The 24,354-nt window shown below is 39.3% G+C and overlaps 1 protein-coding gene and 1 pseudogene across 9 annotated transcripts in view; both read left to right on the top strand.

Moving 5' to 3' along the window:
• Window positions 1-24,354, top strand: part of RABGAP1L (RAB GTPase activating protein 1 like) — a 767,496-nt gene that overhangs the window by 176,209 nt on the left and 566,933 nt on the right. The gene's annotated exons all lie outside the window — the stretch shown is intronic.
• LOC123585053 lies at window positions 16,744-21,054 on the top strand (annotated as a pseudogene).

Below are 24,354 nucleotides of genomic sequence, written 5' to 3'. Positions count from 1 at the left end.
TTTTATTTATTTATTAAAAAAAAATTTTTTTTTTCAACGTTTATTTATTTTTGGGACAGAGAGAGACAGAGCACGAACGGGGGAGGGGCAGAGAGAGAGGGAGACACAGAATCGGAAACAGGCTCCAGGCTCTGAGCCATCAGCCCAGAGCCTGACACGGGGCTCGAACTCACGGACCGCGAGATCGTGACCTGGCTGAAGTTGGACGCTTAACCGACTGCGCCACCCAGGCGCCCCTTAAAAACTTTTTTTAATATTTATTTATTTTTGAGAGAGACAGAGAGTGCTAGTGGGGGAGGGGGAGAGAGAGGGAGACCCAGAATCTGAAGCAGTCTCCAGGCTCTGAGCCGTCAGCACAGAACCCGATGTGGGGCTCAAATTCGTGAACTGCGAGATCATGACCTGAGCTGAAGTCGAACACTCAACCGACTAAGCCACACCCAGGTGCCCCTATTTTCCATGCGTTTTGTCTGACATATTACTCGATGCTATTCAGGACTTGGAAAGGTATTTTTTGGTTTAGTAGTAATTACCTTAGGTGTGATTTAGAGATTTGAAAGTTGTGCAGGTGCACTTTAACAAAAGAGGTGTTTACTTACGGAAAGCAACATAACTAGAAAACAGATACATTTAGAAGTAAATGACAAACCAAATGATCCCAGTTTTAGCTTGTTATGAATCATCAGAATATTCAGAAACATCCACTGCCAGGATCTTAAAATCATGTAGGTAAGCATTGGAAAGGCTATCATTTTCTTTTTAATTCTTTTTAATGTTTATTTATTTTTTTTGAGAGAGAGAGAGACAGAGAGACAGTGTGAGCAGGGGAGGGGCAGAGAGAGAGGGAGACAGAATCTGAGGCAGGCTCCATGCTGCCAGCACAGAGCCCAAAGCGGGCTCAATAATGTAATGATTGAACAATTCTGTGCATTTCCGTTGCACACAACGGTAAGTGTAGTCACCATCTGTCACCAAATAACGTTATTACCATCTTATTGACTACATTCCCTATGTTGTACTTTTTATCTTCATGACTTACTTATTTAGTAACTGGACTTTGTACCTCTTATCTGTTTTACCCATCCCCATCCTCCCACCTTCCTCCCCTCTGGCAACCACCAGTTTGTTCTCTGTATTAAAGTCTAGTGGTTTTTTTGTTTTGTTTTGTTTTTGTCTCTTTTTTTCCTTTGTTCATATATTTTGTTTCTTAAATTCTACATGACTGAAATCATATGGTATTTGTCTTTCTCTGACTTCCTTCACTTAGCATTGTACCCTCTAGGTCCATTCATGTAGTTGCAAATCATCAGGGCAATGCAAATGAAAACCACAGTGAGTTACCCCTCACACCTGTCAGATTGGCTAAAATGAAAACCACAAGAAATAACAAGTGTTGTCAAAGATGTGGAGAAAAAGGAATCCTCATGCACTATTGGTGGGAATGCAAACTGGTGCAGCCACTGTGGAAAACAGTATGGAGGTTCTTCAGAAAATTAAAAATAGAATTACCATATGATTCAGTAATTCCATTACTGGGTATTTGCCTAGAGAAAACAAAAGCACTAATTTGAAAAGATATATGCACCTCTATGTCTATTATAGCATTATTTACAAAAGCCAAGGTGTGGAAACAGCCCAGATGTCCACTGATAAATGAATGGATAACAAAGAGGTAGTAAGGGTAGTATGTATATACAATGCAATATCAGTCATAAAAACGAATGAGATCAAGCTTCTTTTTTTGAGAGAGTGTGTATGCACACACATGAGTAGAGGAGAGGGGCAGAGGGAGAGAGAATCTTAAGCAGGTTCCATGTTCAGTTCAGAGCCGGACTTGGGACTCTATTCCATGACCCTGGGATCATGATCTGAGATGAAATGAGGAGTCAGATTGTCAACCTACTGAACCCCCCCCCAGGCACCCCACTCTTCATTTTTGATGTAGCCATTTTGACACAATTCTTTTGACACGGTGGTGTCCAAATGGCTACTTCAAAAATATAAGGAATGAGAGGCAAAAGAGATACATTTGAGAAATTCTGGAGGTAAAATCAAGAAGTTTATAAATTAATTGGATGTCATGAGCAGCAGAAGAGAAAGGAGTAAAAAGAATCAAAGGTTACATCTAGGTTTCTAGGTTAGGTGGCTGGATGATCTTGGTACCAACAAATGAGACAAGGGGAAGAAGAGTGGGTTTCGGAATGAGGGTAAGATTTAGACATGGATGAGTTTGAGCTTACTGTGGAACATTAAAGTTGGACTGTTTTTCAGGTACTAGAAATAGTTTTTAATTATGAGAGAAGTTTAATAGTTAGAGATAAAGGTTTGAGAGACCTCAGCATGAAGCAATGAGAATGGCTGAAATTTCCTTGGGAAATGTGGGAGATGCAGGTTGAAAGTAGAGTTTAGGTGATCACTGACATGTAAGGGGTATATGCAGGAAAAGAAAGCCCAGCTAAAGGATTTGCAGAAAATGATCAGAACAATGTGAGGAGAACTAAGACAGTGTAGTAACAGACGGTGAAGGCAGGAGTGATGTGCAGCATTGCCACGTGTAACAGGGAGGTTCAGCATGATAAGACCAAAAATTGTTCATTGGGTTTGGTGAATTTTAGAGGTCACTGAACCTCTGTGAGGGTGATTTTACTGAAGTTGGGCAGGAAAGTCTTGTTTTAGTGGATTGAGGAAGGGGAGACTGGTGTTCTAACCTTTCAAGAAAGTTGATCAGAAGAAGAGGAAAGAGATTGGATTAAAAACATTGGGTTATATTAGGCCAAGAAAGGGGTAAGAAATTTGAGCTCATCTGTAGCTGGAAAGAGAGAGCTAAATTAGAGAGGAGTTACCACTGAATTTGTAACAGTACAGCTTCCTGACAGGCTTCTGTGTCTTCTGCAAATGCTGTTTACTCTGCTTACAGGCTCAGTCCACCTGAGTAAGCGCTTCAACAAAGGCATGTTAACAGTAAAAAGAAAACAGTAATTTTAGCGTACTAGCAGTTTCTGCACTTAGAGATGTTTCAAAATATTTTCTATGACATTTTTTTAGTAGGTTGCTCAGGCAGATTACATTTAAAATGTATTTAATGCAGAATGGTTGAGTAAAGAGCTTGGCCAATCCATTTATCAAAAAGCAATGATAAAAGTCAGTAAAATTGTCAAAACCCAGCCAGTTTTAGGACTTAAGAAAGTGACAAATTATACAAAATGAGAAGTATTCATTCAAGAAAAACTACTGAACTCAGGGAAGAACAGTCTGTGGTAGCTTAGTCCCTGCAGCTGCTCCCATTCTGCTCATTCCCACCACTGGCTTATTATTGTGGCAGTTCTACCAGGGTAGGGCAAGATGTGAGAGCTAGGAGCTTGCAGAAACCAATCCATAGAGGGGAGGGGTGGGGCGACGGGCTAAATGGTTGAAGGGGAGTGGGAGATACAGGCTTCCAGTTATGGGATAGATAAGTCACAGGGATGAAAGTTACAGCATGAGAAATACAGTCGGTGATACTGTAATAGCGTTGTATGGTGACAGATGGTAGCTACACTTATGGTGAGCATAGCATTTAACATTGTGTGTCAACTATACTTCAATAAAAGACAGAAAGAAAATTAGTAGTTTTGCTTTAGTTGCTGAAAGGGTTTTATGTGATTTGGAGCAAACATAGAAACCTTGTATGGTTTCAGGTTCAGGTTCCAGAAACCTGGAATGTTGTTGGAAACAGTCGTGATTTTTGTGGCAAAAGGATGGCCAATGTTGTAAATAGCATGAGGTTGTAATTCTGGCTGGAGAAAGCCACAGATTGACCAGAATTTTTTTTTTTAATTTTTTAACGTTTTATTTATTTTTTGAGAGAGGGGGAGCGAGAGCGACAGCATGAGCATGAGTGGGGTAGGGTCAGAGAGAGAGGAAGACAGAATCCGAAATATTCTCCAGGCTCTGAACTGTTAGCACAGAGCCCAGTGTGGGGCTCAGACCCATGAGCAGCGAGATCATGACCTGAGCCAAAGTCAGTCCACTCAACCAACTGAGCCACCCAGGCACTCCAGATTGGCCAGAATTTAACAGGATTTAAGGAATAAGTGGGCTTTCCTAAGACTGTACATATCACTGGTGGTCTGGAAGACCCTGTATGTGTGCAAGGCTGAGCACTCTGGAGGGACCAGAGTGGGCCCTAACTAGTCACATATCTGTTCTGGACCCGAGGTCTTACATGTACCTGACCGAGTTGTGTTTCCAGAATTCTGTCTCCTAAATGGTTTTGCCTTTCTTTTCTATTCAATGGAGAGAGGCTATACTTCAAGTGGACTAGGTAGCTGAAGACTGTTTCTCCCCAAATCAAGCTGTTGGTTTTCCCCTGTCATCAGGTGGCATTTCCTAGGCTCCAAATCTCAGAATCCAGAAGCCTACCTTTACCTGACTTTGTCATTCCTTGTACTGGAGTATTGTCTTAGCTCCTAACTGGTTTCCCCCCTTCCACCTTTGTCCCTACCAGCCTAGTCTGTGTTCCCCACACCAGCCATACACGTTCTTTTGAAATTTGTCAGATTACTTTACTTCTCCTTAAAATCCCCCACTGGCTTCTCATTTCACTTAGCCAAAAGTTCTTTTTACTATGGTTGACAGGGCTGAATGCAGTCTTGCTCTGATTTTCACCTTAAAAAAATTTTTTTTAAAAATTTTACATTTCTGACCTCATTCTCTACCACCCCCTCCCTTTCACATGCCACACTTGTCCTTTTGCTGTTCTTCAGACATAGCAGGTGCACACTTGCCTTGGGCTGTGGTGCTTGCGGTCCCAGCTGCTGGCTGGGACTCTCTGTCTTAGATTGCCGCATGGTTCCCTCCCTACCCTCATTCTAATTTTTCCTCAGATGCCACCTTCTCATTGAGATCTTGTCTGCTCAGTAAATAGGGTGAACACTAATAAATTAATGAACAAATAATTTTAAAAAATATATAATATTTATTATAATTGATATAATGTTTTTCCTTTTATAATGCTTGAAAATGATTCAATGGTAAGAAAGACTAGAAAAACAGGCAACATTTCTGGATTGCATTTGAAAATATGCAAAAGTACATAAAAATTTCAGTTTCGTATTCTTATGTATATGGTCTGAAGAATAGGTCATCAGATTTCTGTTTTCCTCTAAAATTCATTTCTGTTCTTAACAATTTTTCGCTATTTGAGATGTCACCTCATCTTTTGAAAATCTATTAGCTATCACCTATATTTAAAAAGTTACAAAAATCACAGAGTAGGAAGTAATAGTTTCTTTTATAGATCAGGCATTTCATACATTTTCAATATACTTTATTATTAGTTCTGTAATTGACATTTCTGTCAACGCAAACATCAAAAGTTAGAGCTGGAGGTGGCATAGAAATGTTTTCCTGCTCGGGGGGAATAGGAGTATTCTTTTATTTAATTATTTCCAATAATTTGCCTGTCAAAGCAAAAGTGGAAGTTCAAGTCACTCTAAATTGTCTTACCTTAGCCTGTAATTTAACTAAAAAGGGATGCAGATTCAAAAGGACTAAAATTGCTCTTAATTTCCTGGGAAAGATCTAAAGTAAAATGAATTAAGGTATCTTGGCATATTTTTCAAATGCTGTTCAAAAAATGAAGTGTGTTAAAGGGGATTAATTTGAATGCAAAGGAATCTTAGCAGAAAGTTAAGTCCATCAGTGCAACATCATAGGGGTTATTTTCAGATTACCTTGTCACCTTTCCATACTCCTACATATTCTGAATTGCTCCTGCTTTTGAAACTTGGTACTGCTTCATCTGTATTTCAAACTGGCTTTCTGTTTATTGACCTGAAGCTTGTATTTAGTTACTTGTAACCTGGATAGTATGTTACATGAAGGCACCGGATGGCAAATACAATATGATTTCCTTTAAGACACATGCCCAGGTAATTGTAAAAGACCAGACTCACAGTAATATTACGTAAGCCTCACTCCTGGTTGTGCTTTTTATGTTCAGTATAGTCTGCAGTTTTTGAATTTTGGATTGGTTCAAATGCTATCTAAAAAAAATTTCCTCATGATTTAAATGATTGTTAGTGGCCTATTACTACTCCTAATCATAAATACAGAGCAAAATAGTCTCAAACTCCATTATTTTCTTCTAATTTCTTAACTCATAGTCTGATCAGAGAAAAGGCGATTACAAACAGCTGTTACCATAGAAACCAGTTTGCATATACAAAAATGAAAATTTTGTATATTTAAATGAAGATAGGTGATTAGGAAAGAAATTAGTTTAGGAGAATGTGATGATCATATAGTACTTATGTGTGGCAAGAACCAGCTAAAGAAGTGCTTCTCAAACTTTAAATGTGTATGTATGTTACCTGGAGATCTTGTGAAAATGAAGTCTTATTTCTTAGGTCTGGGGTGGGGCCTGATCTGCATTTCTAAACAGATGTCCTGTCAGACACCACTGCTTTTGGTTACACCACACTTTGAGTAGCCAGGATTTAAATTGCCTGTTTATATTAATTCATTTAATCCTCATATCACCCTTATAAGGCCCATACTATTACTATATCCATCTTGCAGATGAGCAAAATGTGTTCCGATAAAACATTCTTGGCATACTAGATACTATTTCTTTCATCATTGTATGTGTTGTATGTGTGAGAGAGAGAGAGAAGCAGAGGGATGGAGGGAGGAAAGGACTTTATAATATCATTTCATCTTTGGCATTTTAAATGATCTATGTCAACAAAATGATTAAAAATATATTTGATAAGGTATTTAAGAGAAAGTGGAGGGAAAGGGTGTATTCGTTTTCTATTGCTCCATAACAAGTTAGCAAAAAATTTAGTCACTTTATTTTTTTATTATTATTTTTTTTAATGTTTATTTATTTTTGAGACAGAGAGAGACACAGCATGAACGGGGAAGGGCAGAGAGAGAGGGAAACACAGAATCGGAAGCAGGCTCCAGGCTCTGAGCCATCTGCCCAGAGCCCGATGCGGGGCTCGAACTCGTGGACCGCGAGATCGTGACCTGAGCTGAAGTCGGACGCTTAACCGACTGAGCCACCCAGGCGCCCCATAGTCACTTTAAACAACACACATTTATTATCCCACATTTTCCATGCATCAAGAGTCTGTGCATGGCTTAGCTGGCTTCTCTGTTCAGTGTCTCATGAATCCAGAGTTTCAGTCAGGACTTCAGCCTCATCTGAGGCTTGGGGTTCTCTTCAAAGCTCATGTGATTCTTGGCCGAATTCATTTTCTTGTAGCAGTAGAACTCATGGTGACTTCTTCTTCAAGGCCAACAGGAGAATCTCTGGACTCTTAAGGGAAAGCTTGAGCCTTCTTTTAGGCATTTACCTGATTAAGCCAGGGCCAGCTGGGATCATCTAGCTTTGATTATTTCAAAGTCAAACTGGTTGGGAACCTTATATCTGCAAAATCTCTTCACCTTTGCCTTATAACACACCTAGTCATAGCCATCATATTTATAAGTTTTACCTACACTCAAGGCTAGGGATTATACAGGATGTGTACCCCAGGAGGCAAGACTGTTGGGGGCTGTCTTAGAGCTGCCTATCACAGAGAACTATGTAACAAAAATAAAGGAAACTTTTCATTTTCTTTCTTTCTTCTATTATTTTTAAATTGTATTTCTTTATTTTTAAAAATTTACATCCAAATTAGTTAGCATATAGTGCAACAATGATTTCAGGAGTAGATTCCTTAGTGCCCCTTACCCATTTAGCCCATCTCCCCTCCCACAACCCCTCCAGCAACCCTCAGTTTGTTCTCCATATTTATGAGTCTCTTCTGTTTTGTCTCCCTCCCTGTTTTTATATTATTTTTGTTTCTCTTCCCTTATGTTCATCTGTTTTGTCTCTTAAAGTCCTCATATGAGTGAAGTCCTGTGATTTTTTCTTTCTCTGACTAATTTCACTTAGCATAATACCCTCCAGTTCCATCCACGTAGTTGCAAATGGCAAGATTTCGTTGATTGCCGAGTAATACTCTATTGTTTATATATATACCACATCTTCTTTATCCATTCATCCATTGACGAACATTTGGGCTCTTTCCATACTTTGGCTATTGTTGATAGTGCTGCTATAAACATGGGGGTGCATGTGTCCCTTTGAAACAGCACACCTGTATCCCGTGGATAAATACCTAGTAGTGCCATTGCTGGGTCGTAGGGTAGTTCTATTTTTAGGTTTTTGAGGAACCTCCGTACTGTTTTCCAGAGTGGCTGCACCAGCTTGCATTCCCAAGGAAACTTATCATTTTGAAGCACCTGTTAGGTAAAGCCACTTTTACGTACATGTTATCTTGCCACCATGACTATGCAAGATAAGTACTATTAATTCATTTTACATGTTTTATTTTCATTTCTCCTATTGGACTGGGTATTAGGATATAAAATATACAGTATTAGCTAAACAAAAAATTATCTAAACAGCTCTTTAAAACAGTACATGATGAATTGCCAAATGAGTTGTAAGAGCATTGATTGGTGTAGGTTTCCAGTGTCTTTTTCAAGTTACTTCTATTACTTGTATAGCCCTCATCATCTCTGCCTTTTAAAGCTAGGGTTCAGCTATCAGCTTAAATGACATTTTCTTTATGATACTTCTTATCCCCAGTCAGAAGTGATGTTTTTCCATGAATATAGAATTCTATAATTTTGCTTATTTATCTTTTGATGAAATTTATGATAGTCTATGTTAAATTACAGTCACATGTGCCTTCTTTTCCCTACTTGACTGTAAATTCCTTCTGACAAGCTTGGATCTTTATTCATTCTGGATCTGTCCTCTGCCTATCAGAGAATTTCAACACAGTGGGCCACCAGTAAATGGTAGCTTTCATTCACTTTCAAGTGATTAAGTCAGGGGAAATGTGAGTGAGTTAGTAGGATTTGGAAGAGTAGAAAGTAGGAAGCCATAGCATTCTGACATTTGTGAAAACCATAAGTATGGATGCACGCAGAATCCGCAGTGTATCTGTGAGACATGAGTGAGAGGTTAGAGAGACAGGTCGAGACCAGGCCTTGGAGGCCCTCATTGAAAACACTGACACAGCATTGACTTTCACTGTATGAAACCATGAAGAATCATTGAGGGATTTTGAGCTAGGGCATGGAATGAGTCAGGATTTGAGTTAGGAAGATTAAGTGGGCAGTAAGCTATGCAAAATACAGTTAGGAACAGTGGAGAGGAACCTGTGATTATATGTCTAATTTGAGGAGATAAAGCCTGAACCAGGGTGCTGATCCTGGAAATAGAAACTGACTGATTTCAGGGAAATAATTGACAGGAAAAGGTGATGAGTCAGACTTGTCTTTAATTGCCATCTTCAGAGGCTCAGTGCTGGGTTAGCTTGCCCTGGAAACAAGCATCTTTGTATATTAATTTTGTTCATTTATTTCGGGAATATTTTGTGTATCTATGTATTTTTAGCACTGCAATTTGTTCCTTAAAGGAACTTAGACTTCCTTTAAGGTTAATGTTTTATATGGGAATAAACATTTAAAATCACTGCAGAAATGAAGTAACACTGTGAAACATCACAGTGTGTATTGCATTTGACCCAAATATAATCAAGTTCCAAATGTGTGGCTTAGATCCCAGGTCCTGTGAGATCGATTAAGATTGTCATTTGGGCTCTTGATGTTTCCCCCTGCAGATAACCATTGGTGTCTCAAACACCTGCAGTCTAACCATTGGATGCTTGAGTAGGATTCAGCCCCATATCAACTGAACTTCAGTGTTTAGTATTGATTTCCTCTCCTGTGATTTGTATTTCATTTAAAAGCCTAAAATACAAAATCATGGTGCTTAATTCATTATTATAGTCCATTGAGTCTAATCTTATTCCACCTCAGTTGTACAGTAACCTTTATATGTTAAAATACAGCACCTCTAAAGAATGACAATCTAGCATTCAGTAGAAAGTAAACTACCTTCTCAAATTTCTGGGTTGCATGTCTTCTACCAAAAAAAAAAAAAAATTCGCATGCCGTTTTAGACAGTAATTAATCTTTCAGTTTGAAAAAGAATACATTTTAATAATTTCTTGCAGCAGTATTTTTGTGCCTGTCAAGTTTATTGTCCTGTCCTTAACTGGAATCTAGTATTTTTTTTTTTAAGTGATAAGATTCTTAAATTTGGTAGATTGAAATCTGATGTTATGATAATGATTTCTATTATATTTAAATTGTATAATATATAGCCTAGTCTTTTATGTGTCCTTTTATAAGTCCTTTTATAAGTCCTCACTTTTCATAAAATTGATTGTTTTTTTTAAATGTGTTGGGCATTTGAAAAAATCATCTTTAATACTTTGAAGCAAATAGAAATGAATGGTCGCTCTGCAGGGGTCCTGGGTCTGGTGAGCTATGGCCTACTAGCCAGAGCTGCCCTACAGTCGAGTTTTGTTGTAATGGGTTCTGAGCTAAGAATAGATTTTATACTTTTAAAGTATTGTAATAACCACAACCCCGCCCCTATGCCCCCCCCCCCCAAATAAAGAAGTGGAAAGAGAAGAAATAGAGCTGAAAATATTTACCATTTGGATCTTTACAGAAAAGTTGGTTAACTCTGATAGTCACAGCGTATTTGTAAATAGCTTTAAGTATGTTTTATGTAATTCCTAAAATTCTGTGGAGTGTACTGTTATTTCCGTGCTTTCTCTGTGTATGGAGCATGGGGTCACTGTTTTAGCTAAAGTTACTTCTTGTTAGTTGCGTTTGTCACATAATAAATGCCAAAGGGCAATGTATTAGTGCTCCAAAGAAAACTCTTCTTATACACCTTTGCCATATGTAGTAAAACTGAAATAAAGTTTTAGCGTATTTCTAGTGAGAAGTATATAAAAAAATGAAATTAAAGATTTTTTTTTTTTGCATTTTGAAATGACCTTAAGTGGGGCAACTCATATTTCATGCATGGACTTTGCTGTTAACAGAGAATATATTTGAAAGGAAATATGAGAAATAGCAAGAAAAAAAAAGTGCGGTACCATTACTGTTTCATCATATAGGTGTGATGGAAAGCCCATGCGTTCCTCATGTGGTTATCTCAGTGTGCCTAAACGCTTTGTTGGTATTGAAGTATATTTGCACTCCTTGGTTCTGTTGGCAAATCCCAAGTGTTTACTTACTTCAAACTATCATAAATGGATAATCTGATAGAAAAAGTACCTCTTAATGTTATAAAAATATTTCTTATATTGTTATTTAAGTACTTTCAGGGAAGATTGATCTTCAGCATTAATATAGTGCATAATTTGGTTAGAAAATCAGTCTTTTTTTTTTTAAGTTTATTTATTTTGAGAGAGAGAGAGTGTGTGTGTGAGTGAGCTGGGGAGGTGCAGAAAGAGAAGGAGAGAGGAAATCCCAAGCCGGCTCCATGCTGTCAGCATAGAGCTCGACGTGGGGCTTGATCTCACAATCCAGGAGATCATGACTTGAGCAAAATCAAGAGTTGGATGCCCAACCGACTAAGCCACCCAGCTGCCCTGAAAATCAGTCTTAAAGACAATTTTACTCAAAAGATTTTTTAGAAATATATTGTATGAACTTTAAGTTTTAACTTTATAGTAAGGATAAGATTGTGAATATGGTAAGTGTGAGTTGTGATTTTTTTTTAAATTTTTCGTTTTTTTTTTTTAATTGAACATTCATTTTTGAGAGACAGCGCAAGCGGGGGAGGGGCCAAAGAGAGGGAGACACAGAATCCGAGGCAGGCTTCAGGCTCTGAGCTGTCAGCACAGAGCCCGACATGGGGCTCGAACTCATGGGCGGTGAGAACATGACCCGAGCCGAAGTCGGAGGCTCAACCGACTGAGCCACCCAGGCGCCCCGAGTTGTGAATTTTTGTACTGTATGCTTTTATTTTTTTATTATTTTTTTTTTAATTTTTTTTTCAACGTTTTTTATTTATTTTTGGGACAGAGAGAGACAGAGCATGAATGGGGGAGGGGCAGAGAGAGCGGGAGACACAGAATCGGAAACAGGCTCCAGGCTCCGAGCCATCGGCCCAGAGCCCGACGCGGGGCTCGAACTCACGGACCGCGAGATCGTGACCTGGCTGAAGTCGGACGCTTAACCGACTGCGCCACCCAGGCGCCCCATGTACTGTATGCTTTTAGAAGAGAGTTTAAGTGTTTATATTAAAATGCTCCTATCTGGTTATTAAACTTTTATAGGTTTGGTTTCTCTTGGGGCTTTTTGGGTTTTTTGTTTGTTTGTTTTCATGCTGGGGTAAATTTTGGTTCTTTTAGTACTTTGTAGGTATATTAACTGAATGAAGCATTATTATTATAATGATACAGTATCAAGAATTAAGTGATCATGTCTCCCCTTCTTTTTTTTTCTAATTAAAAAAATGGTCATTTCAGAAGTTAGAAAATTAGTTTGAATTAACTCACACTCTCATGGGAAGTTATCCCTAGTTCTTTCTTAATTTAGTGCTATTTTCATGTTACTCCAAAATGCAGGCTGCTGTCCTCTGTCATTTTTTTAATGCTGGTGCAGTAAAGGCTTCACATTTCCCAATGCCTAAATTCTCTCGAGTGCCAGTTAATGTGATGCTTCTTTGCCTGGCTTAATGTCTGCAAACTTCTTGAAAGTTGGAGATTAATATTAATATATAATTTATCTTAGAGACATTGTTGAAATGCTGCCTTTGTAATTTTCCTGTGAACGCTTTCTATAAATATTATATAATAGGATGAAGATTAGAGAAGAAAGAGTATTAGAAGATAAGAGGGAGGTTGAACTCAGTAAAATTTGGTTATGCAAATTATTGGGCATGGCACACACCAGACTAGAGCTACACCAAGTTTGGATGAAAACTTGAGCACTTATGTTTCTTGCTATTCAGAGTTTCCATTACATACAAAGGTGTTTTTATTTGAAATCCCTAAAATTTAACTGAGATAGGCTTTTGCCGTTCTTCACCCTTGAAACTCCTTTTTCTTAATTTAATTCATACAATAATTGGGAATTTAGGGAAAATCTTTGGTATCTAAAGTTTTAGGTTAATACAGGATTTCATTCTTGATATTTCTTTTTTTTTTTAATTTAATTTAATTTTTTGATTACAAAATTTTTTTTAACGTGTATTCATTTTTGAGAGACAGAGCGTTGAGTGGGGAAGGAGCAGAGATAGGGAGACAAAGAATTCGAAGCAGGCCCCAGGCTCTGAGCTGTCAGCACAGAGCCTGATGCGGGGCTCCAACTCACTGACCACAAGGTCATGACCTGAGCTGAAGTCACGCTCAACCGACTGAGCCCCCCAGGCGCCCCTTGATATTTCTTTTTTAAGCAACATAATTACTGCATGACCTGAGTGAGGATTTTAGGTTTTGTTTTTTTTTTTTGTTTGTTTGTTTTTTAATTTTTTTTTTTCAAAGTTTATTTTTGGGACAGAGAGAGACAGAGCATGAACGGGGGAGGGGCAGAGAGAGAGGGAGACACAGAATCGGAAACAGGCTCCAGGCTCTGAGCCATCAGCCCAGAGCCCGACGCGGGGCTCGAACTCACGGACCGCGAGATCGTGACCTGGCTGAAGTCGGACGCTTAACCGACTGCGCCACCCAGGCGCCCCTAGGTTTTGTTTTAATGAAATATATTTCAAGTGTTCAAGGATCTCACACATACACATGCAAAGCAATTGTATTCTAAATAAAGTTGTACACTGGTACTTTTCTGGGGATGGGAAGCCGTAATTTAATCCTATAAATGTCTTTGTTGATAGTAGGGCTGATCTTTAAATGATAGATAAATGAACTTTGTACTTGAAGGGTCACTAAAATTAGCTAAATGCCATAGAGTATTTATAGAAATTTAACTTGCAATTATTTTTGCAAATATTTTTGCAAATATTTTTACATGCAATTCTATTTTCCTAAGTGGTTCAAATAAAGCCTGTGTTTGAACAGTTTGTCTAGATCCAGCATGTTAAGAGAGAGATAAGAATATTCACAATGGCTGCAACTTAATATATCAATAACATTTTAAATGGTAGCCTAATAAAGAGAGGAGAGTGGTTACAAACAGTCTAGTGTTCTCAAAATAATTGTTATTGTTGACAAATGATGATTTAAATGTAAAAGAAAGACCCCAAGTAGATTTTCTCTGAGATAAAGTTCTTTCTAGCAAATGTTGTTGATGTTTGTCATTTTAATTGTACTGACGACATGAATCATGTACAATGGTTTTGACTGTTTTTGAAAATCATTTACTTAAATCTTTAAGACACTTAAATAAGTTAACAGAACTACTGAAAAATTGTCTGTGTAAAGCCAGTCACTGTTTTATGACTTGGGAAGATAAGCAACTTTGTATTACTTAGAAAACAAACAGAAGGGGTGCCTGGGTGGTGCAGTCAGTTAAGTGTCCTGCTCTTGATCTCTGCTCAGGTCATGATCTCACAGTTCGGTTTGTGAGTTCAAACCCCGCATCGGGCTCTGTGCTGATGGTACTGAACCTGCTTGGGATTTTCTTTCCCTCTGCCCTCGCCCCACTGGTGTGTGTGCTCATGCACTCTCTTTCTCTCTCAAAATAAATAAATAAACTTAAAAAAAATTTTTTTTTAAAGAAACCCCAAAAATCCATGGAGCTTTCTTTCTCTTTTTTATTGTTAAAAAATTAGAATAGATGTGAAATGGACTCTGACTGCCCACCAATTCTAATTCTCAGAAGGAATCTTTTAATGGTTCAGCTTTTTCTGAAAGGAATATTGTGTATATATCCTGTTTGGCAACTTGCTTTTCTTGTTAAACAGTCTATTTATGTACACTACGTTAAACTATTTCCCACTCATTTTAATTGCATAATATTCTGTGGCATGGATGTAGCCTAACGTACTTTTCCAGTTCTCTTTTTGCAGGTTCTACAATTTCTATTTTTCTTTTTTGCTGTTTCAAATATTTTGAAGAATAGTCTTCCTTGTGTGTATATACATATATACACATACTGTGAAGCAAAAGTACAGATTAGTGGAAATTGCTGTGTATATACATACATACACATACTGTGAAGCAAAAATACAGATTAGTAGAAATTGCTGTGGTTTGCACAACCTGGCTTTCAATAGGTACTATTAAGTTGCTCTCTAGAAAGACTGCAGATATGTATTCCTTACAGTAGTGTATCTGAGCTCCCCCTTCTTCAAATTTTCACCCCAGGTACGTATAATCAGTCTTACAATGTTTACTATTCTCATTGGTGGTAAATAGCATCTCATTCTCTTTACATTTCCCTGATTACAAGTAAGGCTGAGCATATTTTGTATATGTTTATTAGGTTTTAATTAATAAAAATTAATTAAGTTTTAATTTTGTAAGCACCTCCATGATAGTTAAACTTCACATAAACTGCTTTTCCTGTCAGAGATTTAATATTTCACAATACTTACAGTCAAATTCTAAAAAATCTCATTTGGTTTATATATTTGCCAGCATAGTAGTCTCAGGAGAAGTTGGGAAGAAAGCATGATTTTTGTAGCATGGGGGAAGAGTCATGAAACACTGTTCACTTGGACTCAGTCTTTGGGATTTTTATCTGTTGAGTGGTGTATATTGTCTTGGGATTCCAGCATACTATGGTTATACAAATCAAAAGTACTAGGAAATCCAGAAATAATCCTTCCTATTTGATGGGCGGGGATTTTCTCTTCCCCTCAGATTCTCTCCCTCCCTCTCAGAAGTTTACTGGGTACCTGCTCTTTCAGCATTGTGGTCACTTAGGACGGCTTCATTTTTGATCAGCATCTGCTTCACTTGGTGTGGTGATAGTAAATCGAATCAAAATATATTTGTGTTAGATGAAAACATCTTAATCATGCTTCAGCTGGCTGAAGAAATGTAAATGTTCTGGAGGATGGTCGCTAGTGAAATCTGGAGACCATACAGTAGTGGTCAGTAGTGTTAAGGTATAGAAGGTGCCTAAAAACATATAGTACTTGAGACTTATTTTTGTGATAGTCCCTGGAGACTGCTTCCATGATGTAATAATAGCAATAATAGGACTTAACCTTTATTAGACATTTATACATGCCTGAGAGTATTATCAGCATGTTTGGATGTTCTCCATATTGTGAAGTCAGCCCTTTCTGGCATCTGGACTTTTATTGCCGTAAGTAGTAGTAGGTGGTCTATAGTTGTGCAAAGCCTGCTTCAGAGACCTTGTGTCTTAGGAGGGTTTGTGTAGCCCCTATACCCGCTTTTGCTGCCAATTTAATGATTAGGATTCAGACTAAAATACTGTAGTGACCACCTGGGTGTGATCATTCACACACCCTGACGATATTGATACAGCTGCATGTTTTCAGTGAATCTTTGAATTAGAAGAGATCCTAGGGTCATCCACTGCCTCCCCTCTCCTAAAGTAGAATTCCCTTAATGCTTGGCAGGAGGGACCTCCCCCATGCTTGTGGGTGAGAGACCTCCCACAGAGGTCTCTGTGGGAACAGGTTGAGTCACAGATTCGCAAGGCAGTTAATTCCACTTTCTAGTTAACAATAATGGGAAATATGTATGAAGAAACTATGTGAATTATATTTAATTATAATACCAGCCTTATAAGGTAGTTTTTTTCACATTTATTTATTTTTGAGAGACAGAGCAAGACAGAGCATGAGTGGGCGAGGGCCGGGGGTGGGGGTAGGCACAGAATACGAATCAAGCACCAGGCTCTGAGCTGTCAGCACCGAGCTCGACACGGAGCTTGAACTCATGGACCGTGAGATCATGACCTGAGCCGAAGTCAGACACTTAACCCACTAAGCCACCCAGGCACCCCATAAGGTAGTTTTTTTAATCAAAAATTTTATTATAGAAAAGTTGAAGATAGAGAGGTAAAGCAGTTTGCCCAGGGTCACACAGTGTGTGAATATTTTTCTTGCTAATATATTTTCTTTCTTTTTCATGCTTAGACCTTGCTTAAATTTCCCTTTTCCTCCACAGGCACTGCCCCATTATAAGTGAAGGCAGAGTATGACAGAATCACATTGTTTATCAGCCTTGTGCTGGGGTTTGGGATGAAGCCAGAAAGCTGATGACAACTGTGACTCCCAGTATGTGTCTCTGGGAAGGGCTTGGGGACATAGGTGTCTGAGGAGAAGACTTGAGGAGAAACCTGCTAGTTGGTGGGTTCTCTTTATTCAATCTGTTACAGTCAGGAAAATTTTGATAACCTCAAATAATTAAAATATTTAAATTTTGGAGACTGGCAACAAGTTAGGCATTATATGTTTTGCTCAGAAGATGTACTCAATAAATGTTATTTGAATTTATTTATACTGAACTATCTCATTCATAGTTCTGGAGACTGAGCCCCTGAGATAAAGTGACAATGTCAGGACCAGAATCTAGGCTCCTGATTACTTTAAAATTGTATTCTGTGAACAATTAACTCCTTTAACTGAACCAAGACTGAGAGCTCATTAACTATTTGCATAAAGATTGTAGAAGTAATTCATATACCATTCCTGTAGCAGTAGTCAGTATCAGGAAGAAGAGGGCTTAATTTTTCACTTGGAGAAATGATGACTCTTGTCACACTAGAGGGATGTGGTGTTCCAATGATTTGAATATGGCATTGGGAGTTGAATGACTCAGATCTCTTATAACTACCGGAAGAAGGCTGAGCTTTCTGAAAACTTAGTGCTAAAAATATCACACTGGCTTTAATTTTGGGGCTGGAGTAAATATTTGTAAAATGTATGTCAGCAGAAGGGCTACACAGTATCCTACTGTCACTATTTTCATGGTACTGTAAGTAGAGACAGGCAAATTGGTTAATAAAAATTCTAAGTGGTACTCATTTGAGCATACTAAAATATTTTGAGGGTTTTTTTTTAAATACAGAAAGTTTGTTATAAAAAACCCAGAAATTGGCTTTAGATAATTAGAGATTTAATTTATCCTTTCTCTTTGTATCAAAACCACAGACAAATTTTGCAGCAGAGAAATAAGGGTTTTAGATCTTACAAGTCTCTTCAGAATTACTTGGTTTTTGTATTTACCTTCCTTTCCACAACTGTCATGACTCTCTAGTGCTGGTTTTCTTTTGCTTCTACCGTTCTGTGGCTTTGCTTGTCCACTTACCCTCCCTTTCCAGATCCTTTTTTCCATCCTTCTTGCATTCAATTATATTTAAAGCCTGTTATAGACAAAGCACTGTACTAAATGCTTAGAACCAGGACCTGTCTTCAAGGAGCTTGCAGTCTAGAGGTAGAAAGAGATATGTGTATGATAAATCAAGATAGAGGAGTTAAGATGGTGGATTAATAGGAGGACCCTAGGCTTGTCTCAGCTCTCCAACACAGCTAGATAAATATAAAATCATTCTTAATACCCAAGAAATTGACCTGAGGACTAACAGAACAAACTGCACAACTAGAGGGAGGGAAGAGGCCACATTGTGTAAGGTAGGATGTGTGGAGATGAGATTTGGAGATTTGAGAAATGGATTGCAGGTGTTGCAGAGGGGAGGGAAACTTGGTTACAGATAGAGGCGAGAGAGAGAGAGAGAGAGGGAGAGAGGAGGGCACAGGGAATGCACAGGAAAATACTTCTCCAAAGCGATTGACTGGAAGAACAAGAGGTGCTGAGTTTTGTGAGTTTTTACATCCAGGGGGGCTCAAAGACTGGAGTTTTAGAGGTCTGTGGTGTGGCTGGTGTGGAGCCCTGAGGACGCTGCTCTGTGGAAGAAAGAGGGCAAAGAGCCTAGGGGCAGATGGCACAATCTGAGGATCCCCTGGGACACTCTGGGAGAGACAGTTCCCCTTTCTGGAGTGCATCTGGGAGAGGTGGCATTGCTTCTCCAGGGACAAAAGAGCCCTTGAGCGCCATTAACCGCCCCCCCCCTCCCCCAGCCCCTCAGCATAGGTGCAGAGACACCTGCTGAGGGTGGCTAACCTGGACACTGGCTCTTTGCTACTCTTCACTCCAAACTCCATGCCCCTGTGTTTTGGTGTGACTGCCCTTCTGGGACAAATCTTCATTAGTCCCAGCATAGTGAAACCCTCTGCTGGAGGACCAGTGCAGGTCCATGCCATGCTGGGTCCTTAAAGATTGGAGTTTTTAAGCCAGCTGGCTGCTTGGGATAGAACATGGGTGTACTACACTGTTGGACAGGCAGGTGAACTAGACACAGGGTGAAGACAGGGATCTGAGGGATGCCTGGGACACAGGAAGGGAGATTGCTCTTCTGGGAGGGCTTCTCAGATAGCAGGGGCACAAACTCCCCTCTCAGGGGATGAGGAAGGGGGCTGGCACCATTCCCCCCCCATCCCCTGCCCCTCAACATAAAATAACTTGAGTAAGCAGCACAGTGCCAACACTGGCAACTTAAGTCACTTATACCAAGCCCTGCCCCCTTGTGCTCTGCATGTGCTGCTTTTCTTGGGCAAGTGCAGTGGGCCTCTCCCTAAGAAGACCAGCACAGACCCCTGCACACACCATGTCTACTGACCATAGAGTTCTTCAAAGCTTCAGCTCTAGTGGAAATAGCATCAGGTCATTTTTAACATAGCACACCTGGTTAAACTCAGCACACTCTGGCCAAAGTCCAAACACTTCCTACTAGAGACAAGGAGAAACTACAGAGGACTGACGTGAGGGAAGGAATAGCCAAAACACAGTAGCAGAATGCACACCACATATACCAGGCATACCTCCTGAAGTGGTAGGCCCTGGAAAGTATATGACCTTTTCTTTATAAAGCCGTTTCTCTCAGGAGCAGGAAACATAATGGAAAGGTCTTGTCCAGGAATCTAATCAAAACAGATAAAAGTAATATGCCTCATCCAGAATGTAAAACCTCAATCATAAGGATACTAGCTGGGCTTGAGAAAAGCATAGAGGACACCAGGGGAGTCCCTTATCTCATAGATAAAAGACCTAAAAAGTAGGTGAAAATGAAAAAATGCAATAACAGATTTGAAACTAACTGGATGTAATGACCACAAGGAAGGAAGAAGCAGAGCAATGAATAAATGATATAGAAGATAAAGTTATGAAAAATAATGAAGCCGAAAAGAAGAGGTTAAGATAATTTTTGGATCACAACTATAGACTTAGGGAACTCAGTGACTCCATGAAGTGTAATAACATTTGGATCATAGGAGTCCCAGGAGAAGAAGAAGAGAGGGAAAGAGGGACAGAAGGTTTATTTGAGAAAATTATAGCTGAAAGCTTCCCCTAATCTGGGGAAGTAAACAGACATCGAAATCCAGGGGGCACAGAGAACTCCCATCAAAATCAACAAAATCAAGCCAACATAAAGACATATCATAGTTAAATTTGCAAAATATAAAGAAAAAAATCCTAAGAGCAGCAAGAGAAAAAGGGGTCCCTAACTTATAAGGAAAGACAAAGTTAGCAGATTTCCACAGAAACTTGGCAGGTCAGAAGGGAATGGCATGATATATTCAGTGTGCTGAATGGGAAAAATATGCAGCCCCAACCAGAGTGACCTGATTGAACAGGACGCTGAGATGCTTTATGGATTGATCCATGCCCACTATATCTTCACCAATCATGGTATTGCCCAGATGTTGGAAGAGTACCAGCAAGGAGACTTCGGCTACTGTTTCCGTGTGTACTGTGAGAACAGGCCAATGCTTCCCATCAGCCTTTAGGACATTCCAGATGAGGCCATGGTGAAGCTCTACTGCCCCAAGTGCATGGACGTGTACACACCCAAGTCATCACGGCACCATCACATGGACAGTGCCTACTTCAGCACCGATTTCCCTCACATGTGCTTCATGGTGCACCCCAAGTACTGGACAAAGTGGCCTGCCAACCAGTTTGTGCCCAGGCTCTAACAGTTTCAAGATCCATCCAATGGCCTACCAGCTGCAGCTCCAAGCTGCCAACAACTTCAAGAGCCCAGTCAAGATTATTTGCTGATTCCTCACCCCACCTGTCCTTTAGCCTTTAACATTTCCATTCCTTTGCTGCCATCCCTTCAGGAACTCTCTATGGTTTTTAGTTTAAATTAAGAGGATCATTATTGTGGTGGGAATATGAAGTAAAGTGGAAGAAAAGGCAAAAACCCACAAAACAAAAAACAAACCAAAAAACAATACTAAGCTAAGAACACTGTACCAGCAAGGCTGTAATTCAGAATAAAAGGAGACATAGTTTCCTAGATAGACAAAAACTAAAGGAGTTGGTGACCACTAAACCAGCCCTGCAAGAAATATTGAAGGGGACTCTTTGGGAAAGAAAGACCAAAAGCAACAAAGACTAGAAAGGAACAGAGAAAATCTTCAGTAACTGACAAAACGAGCAATAAAATGGTACTAAATTCATATATATAAATTACTCTGAATGTAAATGGACTAAATGCTCCAATCAAAAGACATAAGGTGTCAGAATGGATAAAAAAAAACCAAGACCCACCATCCAAATGCTACGTACAAGAGACTCATTTTAGACTTAAAGACACCTGCAGATTGAAAGTGATGGGATGGAGAACGATTTGTCATGCTAATGGACATCAAAAGAAAGCAAGAGTAGCCATACTTATATCAGACAATGTAGATTTTAATGTTTATTTAGTTTTGAGAGAGAGAGAGAGAAAGAGAGAGGACAAGCAAGGGAGAGGCAGAGAGGGAGACACAGAATTGGAAGCAGGCTCCAGGCTCTGAGCTGTCAGCACAGAGCCCAACGTGGGGCTCGAATCACGAACTGTGAGTCGAAGTCAGATGTTTGAGCCACTCAGGCGCCCCAGATAATGTAGATTTTAAACCAAAGACTGTAACAAATAAAGAAGGGCACTTTATCATAATAAAGCGGTCTATCCAACAAGACGATCTAACAGTTGTAAATATTTATGCCCCAAAGCATATAGATCAATTAATAATAAACATGAAAGAACCCATTGATAATAATACAATAATAGTAGGGGACTTCAAAACATCCCACTTACATCAATGGGCAGATCATCCAAGCGGAAAATCAACAAGGAAACAGTGGCTTTGAATGACACATTGGACCAGATAGACTTAACAGATATATTCAGAACATTTCATCCTAAATCAACAGAATGTACATTCTTTTTGTGTGTACATTTGAAAAGACGTTCTCCGGAATAGATCACATACTGGGTCACAAATCAGGCCTCAGCAAGTACAAAAAGATTGAGATCATACATGTGTATTTTCTGACCACAATGCTATGGAACTTGAAGCCAACCACAAGAAAAAATTTGGAAAGACCACAAATACAAGGAGGTTAAAGAACATTCTACTAGGGGCGCCTGGGTGGCGCAGTCGGTTAAGCGTCCGACTTCAGCCAGGTCACGATCTCGCGGTCCGTGAGTTCGAGCCCCGTGTCGGGCTCTGGGCTGATGGCTCAGAGCCTGGAGCCTGTTTCCGATTCTGTGTCTCCCTCTCTCTCTGCTCTTCCCCCGTTCATGCTGTGTCTCTCTCTGTCCCAAAAATAAATAAATGTTGAAAAAAAAATTAAAAAAAAAAAAAAAAAAAAAAAAAGAACATTCTACTAAAGAATTAATGCGTCAACCAGGAAGTGAAAGAAGAAATTTACAAAATACATGGAAACAAATGATAATGAAACCACTATGGTCCAAAACCTTTGGGATGCAGTAAAAGTGGTGATAAGAGGCAATACGCAGCCATCCAGGCCTACGTCAAGAAGCAAGAAAAATCTCAGGTATACAACTTAACCTTACACCTAAAGGAGCTAGAAAAAAGACAACAAATGAAACCTAAAGCCAGCGGAAGAAGGGAAATAATAAATATCAGAGCAGAAATAAAGGATACAGAAACAAACAAGCAAAAAACCTCCAGTAGAACAGATCAATGAGGGGCACTAGGGTGGCTCAGTTGGTTAAGTGTCTGACTTGATTTTGGCTTGGGTCATGATCTCACTGTTGTGAGATTGAGGTCTGTGTTGGGTTCTGTGTGGAGCCTGCTTTAGATTCTCTCTCTCTCTTTCCCTCCCCCCCCCCACTTCTTCCATCCCTCTCCCTAGCCTCAAAAACTATCTATCTCTATCTCTCTCTATCTATCTATATAATAGAACAGATCAATGAAACCAGGAGATGGTTCTTTGAAGGAATTAATGAAATTGATAAACCCTTAGCCAGACTTATAAAAAATAAAAGATAAAGGACTCAAAATCACTAATGAGAGGAGAGATCACAACCAACACCACAGATGTAAAAATAATTATAAGAGAATATTATGAAAAATTATATGCCAACAAATTGGGTAATCTGGAAGAAATGGATAAATTCCTAGAAACATAAACTATCAAAACTGGAACAGGAATAAAGAAAACTTGAACAGACTGATAACCAGCAAAGAAATTGAATCAATAATAAAAAAATCTCCCAACAACAAAAGTCCAGGGCCAGATGGCTTCCCATGGGAATTCTACCAAACATTAAAAGAAGAGTTCATACCGATTCTTCTCAAACTGTTCCCGAAAAATAGAAATGGAAGGAAAATTTCCAAACTCCTTCTGTGAGGCCAGCATTACCTTGATTCTAAAACCAGATAAAGACCTCACTAATAAAGAAAATTACAGGCCAATGTCCCTGATGAACCTGGATGCAGAAATTCTCAACAAGATAGTAGCAAGTTGAATCCAACAGTACATTGGAAGAATCCTTCACCATGATTAAGTGGGATTTATTCTTGGGCTGCAGGGATGGTTCAGTATTTGCAAATCAATCAATGTGATAAATCACATTAATAAAGGATAAGAATCATATCCTCTCAATAGATACAGAAAAAACATGAGAAAGTACAGCATCCATTCTTAATAAAAACCCTCAACAAAGTAGGGATAGAGGGGACATACCTCAAGATATAAAGGCCAAATACGAAAGACCTATAACTAATATCATTCTTCAGTGGGGAAAAACTGAGAGCTTTTCTTTTCTTTTTTTTCTCTTTTAATTTTTTTTTAATCTTTATTTATTTTTGAGAGAGAGAGAGAGACAGAGTGCGAGCGGGGGAGGAACAGAGAGAGGGAGACACAGAATCTGAAGCAGGCTTCAGGCTCCGAGCTGTCAGCACAGAGCCTGATGCGGGGCTCCAGGTCACAAACTGTGAGATCATGACCTGAGATGAAGTCAGATACTTAACTGACTGAGCCACCCAGGCGCCCCTTCTTTTTTTTTTTTTTTTTAATGTTTTATTTATTTTTGAGACAGAGACAGAGCATGAGTGTGGGAGGGGCAGAGAGAAAGAGAGACACAAAATCCAAAGCAGGCCCCAGGTTTCAAGCTCTTGACACAGAGCCTGATTTGGGGCTCGAACCCATGAACTGTGAGATCATGACCTGAACTGAAGCTGGACCCCTTACCAACTCAGCCACCCAG

This window comes from Leopardus geoffroyi, chromosome C3, assembly GCF_018350155.1.
Source record: "Leopardus geoffroyi isolate Oge1 chromosome C3, O.geoffroyi_Oge1_pat1.0, whole genome shotgun sequence".
NCBI lineage: Eukaryota > Metazoa > Chordata > Mammalia > Carnivora > Felidae > Leopardus > Leopardus geoffroyi.
The sequence above is the reverse complement of the archived record's forward strand: the minus strand, read 5'-3'. Positions and strand labels throughout refer to the sequence as shown.